Genomic DNA, 13,938 nt, shown 5'->3' on the forward strand with positions numbered 1-13,938 from the left:
AGCAAGTGCAATCGGTATGGACGTCAAAATAACTAATAAGCAAAGTTCCACAACATTACAGTTGTAAACATCATTCGAACACACTCGATAGCCATGGTGATCACGAATAAGCTAGCGTAGGGTTGCTTAGTCGCCAATATTTCTCCCCGTGCCAAAGGTACACCATCAAGCATGCGCAGTAAGCGAAATTTGCTTAACGTTATTCAACTCAATGTGCGGTCTGCCATTACGCGTGTGATTATGGCAAAGCCTCGAGGGCTATCTGCCTAAGGGAAGGGATGATTTCGTGGAGGACTTTCTAAGGGAAACTGGCTCGTATACACGTTACACATGCATTCTGCTACGGTCTGCTCTCATTGGATGAAGCATCTACTTGTAGGTCATACTTGGAATGGCGGGTTATTCGTAGGCTTGGTAATTAACGTCAAACATAGCTTGTGGACTTTCAGTAAACCGAGAAGAAAAAGCGTTTATTTCATTCGATATTTTTTTATTTTACGAATGAAAGCTAAGGGGAATTGTGTGGAATATATTTTAAATAGCCTAGTGATCTTATTAATAGTTTATTTGTATTTGGTTAAAGAATGAATTTAAACTTTAAAAGTGCGATAATTATTTTGGAAGAAAAAGTGTTTACGTGAAAATGGCATATGTACTTTTTTTCGTCATTTCTGTTAGAAAGAGTATGTTGTGTAAATTTCCATAGAGCATTAATTGATACAAATGAAGGAATATTAAAAAAAAAAAAAAAAAACCAAATGAAAACATTCAATAAACATTTAAGGGCCTATTCTGGATATCCATTCTTTTTACTTAAATTGTGAGTAAGTATAACAATTATATTTTATTCCATTATGCGCTATTTCTATTGTAACGCTTTTTGGGATCTTCGATCGTAATTTTGCCACTGTTATCTACTACAAAGAGTACAAATCAGTAAACAAAAATAAGAAAATTTTAGCATTAACAAAAATAAAGAAAATAAAGGTGTTAAGTTTTAACACCGCACCTGAAGGCGAAAAGACCAATAAATGACAAAGTCATTCAACAAAATGAGGAAAAAAAAAAAAGAAACAAGTACGTGCAGGTCAGAGTTTGTAAAAGTCTCAACCGGGAATAGAACCCACGATCTGTAAGTCTGTGACTTTGTTCCGTGTATCGTAGCACCGAGCTGCGATTTCTGCCTTTGATTTCACACGCTTTTCGATACACCACGCTTATATACAGCAAAGGCGCCAAGTACAAAAGTCGCCAAGCAAAAGTCGCCAAGTACAAGATTTTGTAACCCTACGTTTCTGTTTTAAGCAATCGGAGCAAACAGGTTACAGGTTACGGAGGACGGGGACGCCTGTTGTTTAACATAGGTAAACAGGCGTATGTCCCGCGTCCTCTACTATCTAGAAACATCAACTCCCTGGAACCCCAGGAGGCTGCACTGGGAGTTCATTTGGATCTTAAATAAATTTGTTACATGGCCATACATGGGCTATAACTGATGTAAGACATTGTGTGGGAACGTAGTACATATGTTATATATAAAAATTACAAACAGCCGTTACATAAAACCCATTAATATACACATTAAAATTAATTAAAAATATGACATGGAACACATAATGCACAAATTACACACACAAATAAATAAATAAATAAATAAACACAAAGAGGGGGGAAACATATCACATATAAACAAAGACTATTAAAAATTCAGTATACATAATGCGCTGTGAATAATGCAATACGGGAATGCGTTTAAGTGATATGTAACAAAATGATATGCATATAGTACGGGTTACTTATGTTAAAGGTTGTGCAGTATGCAAGTACATAGTTTATGCGAAATGCATAGTACAAAAGAGAAAATTAAATACATGCAGATTACATGGTGTACATAATACAGATTGCAATCGGAGCAAACAGTAGAAGAAACGGTCTGTAGGCCTTGTGAATATGCGTTACACATCGGGAAAACCACGAAAACGCCCATGCAGCCAGCCCGTTCGCGGGATTCGGACCGAACTACCAGTGTTCAGCGACTTTACCGCTCGGCCGCTGGTAGTCCTAAAATAAGTAAACGTAACACACAAAATGTTAAAAAAACGCCCCTTTGGACGTAATTTAAAATCTAAAACCTTTCAAATTTTCTTTTTTGTCTTTTTTAATTATCTCTAATTTTAATAACTCTAATAAGTAATTTTTAATATAATTTTATTGCTAAAAATAAAGTTTTTCGATATCAAATTCCTACTGAAATTGTTCAAGAAGTACCGGAGCTTTCTTATTTAGGGCTCCTCTGCTCTTCGGCTAGAATTATAATTTATCCTAATTCTCGGTTTTGAGTTAAGTTCCCATGCTTTTGGCATACGCTTGGTCTGGATTGGATTACTTCAAAAAAAAAAAAAAAAAAAAAAATCTCATGTGTACACCACATGACTTCCTTGTACGGAATATTAAATTATACGCATTTTTTCTTGCATTTCATTTAAACTTCTTAAATTGAATGAAATCTACTTCGCCGACAGCGCATAAACCACAATAGAATAAATGCATTCTTTAAAATTCACTCTAGTATGTGTTTACCATAGCGATGCTCTGGCGCTAGATTCACTTAACAGTATTATATTTCATTCGTATTATAACTCATAATGCATAAAATTTATTTCATTTAAAGAATAGAATTATCGAATCGTTGCCACATGTTCTATTCAAATACTATAATAAAGCTAGAATGATGTATGACAAAACAAATTAAGCAAACAAAACAAAAAAGGAACAGTTTTTCACAGACGAATGAGTATTTCTCATTCAATTAATTCAGTTCTCACTTCGCGAGAAGACAAAAATACATAAAAACTCAAAATATCTATATTAAAAATTACGAAGTAAATCTTAAACACTTAGCTCCTCGAAAAAATTCCAGAAAGGATTAAGCATGATTTAATTGGCAACAATAAATGAAGGCGTTATCTTTGTTGTTTCGAAGCTAAGTTTCTCTAGATTGGCAACAAATGCACTATCCTGCTGTTTCAAATGTAAACAAGCAATGGCCGCCATCAAAAAAAATTATTAGGCTTAGCAGCACTTAAACAACTTTAAACTTGTTGATAATTCTAAAAATATTGCATACAGATTTACTAAAGGCATAAAAACCTTAACCGGAAGATAAGAACTACATAATTCAATAATTTTTAAAGCAAAAAATGTACAATTTACAAACATATAAGAGTAAAGAAACTGAGATTACTGAGCCGGGTAACAAAGTGGATATATATATAAATATAGTATTTATATACGTTTGGTGCGGCCGATTGCAACCAAAATACGAGGTGCACATCTACAGGTTATAGCAGTCCTATATACGAAATTTCAACGTTCTGAAGCTACTCGGTTTTGAGTTATGCAAGATAGGTTCGTACGCACATACGTTCGTACAGACGCCACGAAAAATTCTCTTCAGAATTCATTTTAAAGCAATTTTATAGTTTTTTTTTTTTTTTTTTTTTTTTTTTGAGGAAAAGAGTATTTTATTCTGTCCTTGCGTACAGATATCACGCAAAAACGTCGTTAAATTGCATTCGATATCGGTCAAAATGGATATGTTCGTTGAAATATGCTGCCTGAAACTTTTCGCGATTACAATACTTCCTTTTTACTTCGTACAAGGAAGTAAAAGTAAGATGGAATTAAAAGCAAATTTTGAAAGTATGGAGATATTTCAATGAAGATGCAACAACGCACAGCAATTGCGTGAAAAAAGCAGGAAAAGGGAATGCGCGACAATAAGAGACAAAGAACATTTTTCTTCATATAAATGCTAGAACTGTAACGAATATTGCTTACATAAACACTGTTATATAATTTTGTTATGACCTCACAAAGGAATTTATTTATCTGTAGTAAAGGAAAGTAATGTTCTTGTCTTTCTACTCTTTTTATAAATTCTCGGAATTTTAATTACGTAAGCATGCATATTCATTTCTCTGAATGCATGCAGTTTTCCTGAAATTCTCTGATACAAGCAGATGATTCTTGAGGAAATTTCCTCGAATTCCTCTGAACTCATGGGAGGGGGAAATGCATATATAAGAAGCTTTAGTTTCTAATCGAGGGAACATAAAAATTTCCTCGTAATGTTCTAGCAGTAATAAAGACGGCTTTATGAGGTTGTGGAAACAGTAATCGGAAGGGGAATATTTCGTTTTACGTGGCTCGTAGTACATTAAAAAAAGAGTTAAGGGGTGTTAAAACCCCAAAATCTTAAAAAAATTGTGATTTCGGATTTTTGCATTTTCAAATTCTCTACACTTTTATCTTAAAGTGTAGATAATACCATTCTAATACCATTCTTTAACCATTATGAAAATTAGAACTGTAAAAATATCTAGTTTTAATTTGTCATCTATTGCTTTGATCAATGAGGAATTTTACATAAAAACACGTTTTTCTCCAAACGTGATTTTTTTATACTCGGTGTACCTTTTCTCAGGAACTACTGCTCACAGGTATCTAAACTTTTTATGGCTTATTTATTAGGTTCCCTAATATTTACTGAAATGAGCTTTTTGTAACAAACTTAGAAAAAAAAATTTTAATTTTTTTGTGTGAGAAAAGTGCTAAATTTTACTATGCCTAACAAAATATTCTGTAATTTACTCTAAAATTCAAAATGCTTCAAAAGCTCATTTCAGTATAATCAGATAGGTATACTTTAATTACAGAAAAAATTTCAAGCTTGCATCTACAGCAGATTTTGAGAAAAGGTACATCAAAAATGGCCAATTTAACATTGTCGATATAGGGGTTTCTTATACCCCTTAACGCACTTTGGCTCTTAAAGCGAAGGGGGCAGAAAAAAAAAGTCAGGATTAGGAATTCCTATTCCATAAATCCAATGAATGAAATGCAATGAAAATGCATCTAAAACACATTTTTGAAGTTACAGTCATGTGCAAAAGTTTAAGCCCGCACATAGAAAAATCAGATTTATTGGAATTCCGTAACAAAAACATATATTATACATGAACAAAACAGACTTACAAGGTTATTTTGTTGGATGTACTTTATTTTTTTATCAACTGCTGCAATCCTTTTAGGCATGTTATGAACAAGAGACTGGCAAAGCTTGAGAAATTTCTGTACGCCACACATGCTTTATTGCTTCAACAAGTTCTATAGCACTAGTTGGTAATTTCTCCACGAATTTTCACAATACACCACAGATTCTCTATGGGATTTAAATCTGGGCTGTTACCTGGCCAACCAAGCACTTGGATTTGAGTAGTCCTCAGATAGTCCTTAACAATCCTTGCCCTATGACACGGAGCCCCATCATGCATGAAAATTGAACATCTGTGAGCATTCATGTTAAGCTTCAACTTTTCACGTTACAAATTCCGCTTATCATGGTTTTAGGTGGCAAGAAATATAAAGCAGCAGTACCAGACGCAGACATTGCCCCCTCCCATATCATCTGGATTGGAGGGTGTTTCACTGTGGGAATCGTATATCTGTCATCATATTGTTAAGTTTTTCTTTCTTCTGACACCAGTTGTTACGTTATTTTCTTCCTTCACGTTCGTACGGGGTTCGTAAATTTGGAGTGAATAACGACGACACTTGATGAAGTATCGAAACACGCTTTATTTAGACAATATTAATCAGGACAGCTCCAAAACACTTTTACAGACGTCTATGAACTACTATAAACACGCTGGAACAATCAGGGACACAGCCTTCACACTGTCAGGCAATAACGGTGGAGACACGCTTCCTGCGAAGCACCCGACTCTGCTTTCCGGAGTACAGCTCCCGACTCTGCTTGGTCGTTGTCGGAACTCCACGTACTCTCGAGACTCTCCACGTTACAACTCGCGATGCACACGACGACACACAGAGCACAGCTCCTGACTTTCGGTTCAGTCGTTTCCGGAGCTCAATACACTCTCTCGACGATGCACTAACTGCGATGCTTTACGAGACTCTTTTGGTGCACTCGACGACCCACTCGGCACTCGCTTTGGCCGGCTGTCAACGCGATCGCTTCCGCAGGGATTGACTCGCTAGACGAGACACACTCACTCGATCAGAGACGCACACACTCACTCTCGATGAAGCACACCGACTGCGGACCAGCAGGGTTTATATAGCTTTCGGCTTGTGTTCGGGAACATTCTGGGCTAAACCGGTAAGAATTCATTCCAGAAGGTTCTCCAACAGTCCATGGTATATCGCCAATTTTGTCACCAAGTGGGCAATATCTCGCCAAATGTGGCAACTCTGCCATCCTCTGCCATTTTATGGCAACCCTAAACTGCTTTGCGGGGAAGTCATCTTACCGCACCTGTACATTTCGTAACAATATCTTTTTCCAAATGGGCCGCGAATACACGTTGCTGCACAAGAATATTGCTGCACACTGGACTCATCGGAAAATAACACTGTTTGTACGTCCCAATTCTGATGTTGTCTAGCGAAAGTCAGTCGTTCCTTTTTCATACTTTGAGGTTTCATTGCAGCTTTATAAGAAAATAAACTATAATGTTTAGTCAAACGTCTTGAAATAGTACTCAAACTGAGGTTGGCACCCTTTGCAGCCAGAGCAGATATAATTTTCTTGCAGGAGGTTGTTGGACATCGATTAACTATCCTTCTTATCACACGATCAGCACGTGCACAAGTTTCTCTTGAGCGACAACTTTACTTAAGATCCGTATAATTTCTCGAAATTTTGAATTTACTGATAGATTGAACCACGGACCTCTGAAATACCGGCCCGGCGCGCAGAATCACGAAGGCTCGCTAGGAAGGCGGGAGAAATACCTTATACACTCCCCCCCCCTTTTAACCTTTTGAGGCCGGACTTTGGTAGCAGTAAAAGCTACCAAAGGACGGGGAATCTTGAACCGAATGCTTTCCCCCTTTAAGAAATTACCTTCTATCTGCAACAAAGATTCTTGTGTGTAGTTTAATGGATTCTCAGAGAGGTGCATCTATGTCGCAAAAGGAAGACCTTTGAAAGAGATAAGTGGTTAAATTTGACATTTCACCCCACTTTTCAGCCTGGAAAATGGGGGAAAAAGACATGGCCACTAAAGTGAACAACCCCGTCTTTTCAAAGAGAGGACTCTTATGGCCACTATAATGGTCATCCCGTCTTCAAAAGGTTAAAGGGCGACTGGGGATTTTAGGGGACCCAATCGCCAAATCCTGGGTGAGGAGAATCATCATTTTAGTTCGGGCTCCACCGTAGAGCCATTAGGTTAATTGGAAGCAGGCAAGATAAGAAATTAGCAACCTCCTTCCTCGGGAATCGAACCGGGGACCTCTGGAATACCGGCCCAGCGTGCAGAACCACTACACCACGAAAGCACGCTAGGAAGGCTGGAGAAATATCTTATAACATAACTAAACTAAATATACATATATTATTAAATTTACAATTTTAAAAGCTATAGGGATTTTTTTATAATTTTTGCATTAAATACTTCTACAAATTATTTATATTTAAAACTGCTACTAATCATTTGACAGACGGCGTAACAAGCATTCTGTCCGATAGTGCTCATGACAGCATGATTATGTTTTTATCGTTTCACGCCGAAAGATCTAAGGAATCACGAGAATCATGATCGCATCTTTATTTATTTATTTATAACGGTAGCTTCATTTCTGTTCCTGGCGGAACAAAACTGTAAGGTGACACTAATGATTGTCTATGATAGATTCTAACAGCGCGCTATTTTAGGCAGATAGCTCTCCGGTGTTTTACCCCAATCAAAACAGTCCAATGGAAGAGTGCCTTGAACTAATACAGTAGCCTTTTTCAACAACATAATGTTTCTACATAATTTTCAAACGATTTTAAATTACCCATAGCAGTGAATACTTTAACACCTGCTACCTGGGGAGGAAAGGAAATATATATATATATATGAGGCTTTTTCTTTTTCGTATAGAGTTCTGAAATTCATTTATTTAATTATTAGTCCAAAGGGGCTTTGTCCCTGAGGGACTATTGTTTTCGTGGTACTTACGTATTAACGCAACCAGGCCAAAATTCGCATAAATCGCCAAATTTGGCGACCCTACTTACGGCAACCCTACGTGTTATACGTAGTTTTTCGTAAAGAAATTATTTTTCTTACTGGTTAGATTGAATGCCCTGAAATACTTTAACTATGGGTATTTGGGATCTGCCTGTGAGTGAAAAAGATGCTGTTGAATTGTTGCAGGGATATGGAATTATACCGAACGAAAGTACTTGTAAAAATTCTCCTAAAATGAAACTGTATTTTGGAAAGCAAATCTTCTGAAAATGTAACGTCGAAGAGTGCAATCAACATGTGGGTGTGAGAATCGGAAATTGGTTTGAAGGTAGCCGAATTTCATTTGTGACAACGGTGCGCTTCATTTATTGTTGGTGTAAAGAGTTAACCTCAATCAAATTTTGTGCAGAAGAGATGGGAATTGCTGACAAAACTGTTATAGATTGAATTAATTACATGCGGGGGATATGTGCCCTTGAAATGGATGAAAAAGAAAGAAAGCAAATAGGCGGCGAAGGACTTATTGTGTAAATAGACGAAAGTTTATTTGTAAAAAGAAAAAATAACACTGGGCGTTATTTTTACTTTTTTGGTTACTGTATCTAACAGAAGCGCCGTTACCCTCATGGAAAAAGTTTGCGAAAATATCAAGGAAGGAAGCATCATTTATAATGGCGAAGTAAAAGCAATAGCCAAAAGATTTCCGCCGAAAAAATAATTCTGCAACTTATTCAAATTCGAAACCGGAAGGGTTTAATTGCTATTTTATATTTTAAAACAAAATAATATAAAAAACTGTATTAAAATTATCTGCAATTAATAAATGTACATTTTCTTTGTATTCATACTTTTTTTTCTCAAACTTACAAATCGCGCCAACCTGGTTGCGATAATGCGTAAGTACCAAAGAGAAATTTTTTCTTTGACTCTTTCTATTAGAGTTGGCAAGAGTTGCGTAATATCCAAAATACGCATCGGAAATGATTATTACGGAAATACGCATCGGAAATACGCATCGGCATTGAAAGATTACAAATTATTTCCAAATGTCATGTTCCAGGATCACGTATTGACATCTTTCATTTTGGTGCAACAGCTAATTTCATTTTAATGCAGTATCACGTTCTTTCTACTTCATTCCGAGTTTCCTATATTACCCAAGTCTCACAGAATCTCGGAATTACTTTTACTGATACATTTATGTCACTTTTGGAACGCAATGCTTTCATGTTGATATTTTACACGCTGATTTTGTTTTAGAAAAATATGATAAATTGCATGAATAATTATGTCAGCTAAATTTGCGAAAATTCTGTTTACGAGTTTACGTGTGAAATCAGCTTCTGTTTATAGGGAATGAAATGTGATATTAATTTGGCGGAAAAAAAAAAAACATTAACAAGTATTTATCCTGAAATTCTTTCACAGATACAACTCTTTCGTAATTTTCTTTTGAAATACCAATGAATTGTTAGAGTTATAAAAGAAAATGTGAGACTCAAAAGAAGTAGACCATTTTCGATGATTTTATCGTAATTTATTTTCGATTACTTTCGTTGATTTTATCAATTTTTCACTATATATAACTACTTTAGTAATTAAAGCTTAATTAGGCTTCAAATTAATGGAATGAAAAGAATGAAATTTATCTACCAAATAAATTGCGTTTTTTACCTACAGATTGTTGGAATGAAATTAAACTTCAGAAGACATTAATTAAGCTTTAATTAAGTAATTAAAGCTTGATTAGGCTTCACATTAATGGAATGAAAAGAATGAAACTTAATTGCCAGATAAACTGCGTTTTTTACGTGCAGATTGTTTGAATGAAATTAAACATCAGAAGATATTTTTTACATTCGCTACTAATTGGTAGTCTTATGGTATCTTTCAGAGAATTTTTCGATACGCCATTTACTAGGGAAATCTCCATTCAATGCGCGAAAAGTGCCAAAATAGGCTCATTTAATTTCCGTTAACGAACTTGAATAGCTAAACTGAGAGAAAAATAAGGTAAATGATTTCCGCATTGTTATATGGTTAAATTAGATTCTGATATTGCCGCTACATCTTATGTGGAAAACAGCTTCCACCATATAAAAGCGATTCTGTCGTTGTTGTTAAGGGGGCTTATACACCTTAACCCCTTATGAGCTTCGAATTATGTGACTGCAGCAAAAATTGAGATTATTTTATTTATTTTAAAAGTAATTACTTCCAAATTTTTACAGCTGACTACATAATATAGCTGCTTTGGGAACTAGTAACCAGAAAGTTTGTGTTGCCACAAATATTTTTGTAATTTAATCAGCTCTGTGACAAAACTTTTCGTCATTTTTAAACCTTGCGCGCATGATATTTTAAAAATGGCTAGTGGTACATACTTGAAATTAGATGGAATTCTTTATATGGGCACTATTATCTAACTGAACCAAAAATCTGATGAATATTTTAATAGTAAAAAATTTTATGCACGAAAACATTACAGATTTTTTTTAATAAAATACATTTTATAAACTTGACCCCCAAATAAAATAAAAATTTAACGTGAAATTCTTAGAATTTTGGGTTCACAGTAGTTTCCAAATTTTATAAAAGCTATATATTAAATATGGAATTAAATTATGCAACAGAATGTTTTAAACTGTGCGAGCAAGGTGGAAACATGACGAAACTTTTTCTCACAAAGCGGATTAAATTATAAAAATATTTGTGGCAACACCAACTTTCTGATTACTATTTCAGAAAGCAGCTATATTATGGAGTCAGCTGTAAAAAGTTGGAAGTAATTACTTTTAAAATAAATAAGTTATCCCAATTCTTGCAACAGTCACATAGTCGAAGATCTTACGGGTTTTAAGGTGTACGAGTCCCCGTAAAGCGCCCAACGGGGAAAAAGAACCCCAACGCGGTGAAAACAATTGTTTTCGCGGACAAATAATAAATAAATGAAAAGCTTTCAGATTTTACATTACTCCCATAGGGGCGTTTTCCTAACGTTTTGTGTGTTACGTTTATTTATGAAATATCATATTCTTCGCACTTAAACCATGAAATTCAACAGCAATATCGCAAAATACTTAAAAGAGCGTATCTTTAGAATTTCCGATACACAGTCTCGCGCGCTGGAGATAAAGATGTTTTTTCCCCTTGCAGTGTTGCCAGTGCTCGCTTTGAAATCGTTCAGTTTCTTAATCAAAAACTCATAAATGCTTTACAAAATGTGAAATATATAATAAAATAAATTAAATATTCCAAATTTGGACTTCCAGATGCCCATATTCGGGTGGAGACGTACGTTATTTAAAACTGGATGGCTCCAGGTACCGTTGTTTTATCACATTGCGAGAAACATACATACATTCATTCAGATTCTTCATTATTTAATTTGATTCACCGTTTATAGTGAATCAACGCAAAATGCCGAAACGAAATTAATAGCCCTTCTGTGCAAATTGCCCCTTTGGCCTAATAAATACATGTTTATATACAAATAAATACATATTTATATATATAAAAAAAAAACTGAACTGAAAAAAAAACTCGCTGGAACGGCCACTCGTTGTATCGACCCCTTCGTTGCAACAACCGAAGCCAAATACCTCCAACTGAAAAGTACACTGACTACCAATAAGTATTTGGGCTCCTGTGATAGAAAAGAAAAACTAACTTTATTCAAAATCAGCAGTTGGTAGAGCCTCCACAAGAGGTAATTACAACGTGGACCCTCTGGGGCATACTTTCCACAAGTCTTTGTATGGCAGCTAGTGGTATTTTCTTCCACTCGGCTTGGAGAAGACATAGAAATTTCTTCACCGATTTTGTACGGGTAGTGCACCCCTGAATTCGGCGATGCATTTCGTCCCAGAGGTTCTCGATGGGGTTCAAATCTGGACTCTGGCCAGTCCATTCGTTGAACGCCATTGGCACCATACCAAGCCTTGGTTAACATCGAAACATGACAACTGGCATTGTCGTCCTGAAAGTAACAGGGGTCCAACCCGTAAAACTGCCACAACGTAGGAAGCATACTGTCATCCAAAATATTGTAGTAGGCATCGGAGTTGAGCTTACCATGAATGGAGACCAAGGGTCCTAGCCCATACCAGGAGAAACACCCCCAGACCATAATTCCACCTCCGCGGAACTTGACTGTTGGCACAATGCATTCTGGCAAGAGACGTTCTCCAGGTAGACGTCAGACCCAGACCCTGCCATCCGAACGGTAAAGGGTGAATCTTGATTCGTCACTCCAAAGAACCCGTTTCCACTTATCTACGGTCCAATTTCGATGTGCTTTGCACCACATTAACCGAGCAACGCGGTTGGACTTTGTGATCAAAGGCTTATGGGCAGCAGCACGACCATGAAAACCAAGCAGATGTGTTTCCTTACGGATGGTATTCAATGAAACAATACTCCCGGATGGCTGTTGAAACTCCTCGCGGATGAGGACTATCGGTTGGGTGCGGTTCTTCCGAATTTCTCTGGACAGCACTCGTCGAGCTCTATCTCCCAGTTTCGTTGGTCTGCCGACTCGGGGCACATTCCGACAATCACCGCTCACCTTCTACTTCTTAATCACATCGGCCACCGTCGATTTTGGGTACTTCAGATCGCTAGATATGTCCCTTAAGGATCGGCCACATTTGTGATACCCGATAATTATACCTTTCTCGAAATCAGAGAGCTCCGAACTTCGAGGCATCTTGCATGCGACTAAAGCCGATGCTGTTTCCTACACGATATATACCGGCGGAGTCCGTGAAATACCTTAGGACCGCAGATATCATCATTTGCATAGGTGTCCAAATACTTATTGGTAGTCAGTGTATAATAAATCGTTACAGAAAACGTTAAACGACAGATACGAAAGTGTGAGCTAACAACTAAAATTATCAATTAAATAGCTAAAATTATCAATTGGATAGTTAACAAAATATCCAATTGATAATTTTTAAGTACATTGGCAACATCATTGTAACTGATAAAAGATGCTTCTAGCACCATAAATGAAGTCTTAGGTTAAAAAATAATTTTGTTTCGTTTATTTCTTTCCTTTGCTGAAAAGTTCTGCCGAGAGTTATACCATTAGGCAAACGTAATTTTTAACAATCCAAACTTGCAAATTATGTGTAGGAAACGCTCTTCACTAATGGTAACTTAACTATCAAACAACACGCCGCCTCACAACTATTGCCTCTGCAGAAGATATAAGATCCTTAATTATCCCCTGCAGCCTGGAAACAATCATTTTACTGCGATTCGAAGAGATATAGGATCTTTATTTTATGCTTCGAATCAAAATCATTCATTGCTGAACAAAGTGAGATCTTTAAAAACAAAATATAAGTAGAACTAATACTATAATCTTTAATTTTATTAATTATTATTTAAATTAACTTTCATAACTGTTGTTGTCTTGTCCATATTACATGGAACAACGGTTGCCAGAGCCTATTCCGAAGGACTTCTATTCCCTCCCCCCAGTTTTGAGAGAGAGCTTTCCGGGAGGGGATCCGGGTTCTCCCACCCCTCTCCCTTTCCACCAACTACAGGAGAGGACTTTTGGGTGGCCGCATGTTTAGACTGCCCCCATACCGCACCGACACTATACATTTACAAGCATCCATGTCTTCTCCAGGATTCGATCCCGGGCCCTTTAGTAACCGTAGTAGGCTACCCTAACCACTATACCGTCTGGGCGACATTTTGATGATTAACGGTCATATTTAGAAACGTGAAAAGGTTGTAGAGACATTAGGTTAATTGGAAGCAGAAAAGATGAAAAATATGCAACCGCCTTCGCCGGGAATCGAACCACGGACCTCTGGAATACCGGCCCAGCGTGCTGAACCACTACACCACGAAGGCACGCTAGGGAAGTGGGAGA

The 13,938-nt window shown here is 36.6% G+C and overlaps 1 protein-coding gene across 2 annotated transcripts in view; it reads right to left on the reverse strand.

Moving 5' to 3' along the window:
- Window positions 1-13,938, reverse strand: part of LOC118204512 (solute carrier family 41 member 1-like) — a 272,491-nt gene that overhangs the window by 189,730 nt on the left and 68,823 nt on the right. The gene's annotated exons all lie outside the window — the stretch shown is intronic.

This window comes from Stegodyphus dumicola, chromosome 1 (genome assembly GCF_044657685.1).
Source record: "Stegodyphus dumicola isolate Sdum_Otavi_A_Nest chromosome 1, ASM4465768v1".
In the NCBI taxonomy this organism is placed as follows: domain Eukaryota; kingdom Metazoa; phylum Arthropoda; class Arachnida; order Araneae; family Eresidae; genus Stegodyphus; species Stegodyphus dumicola.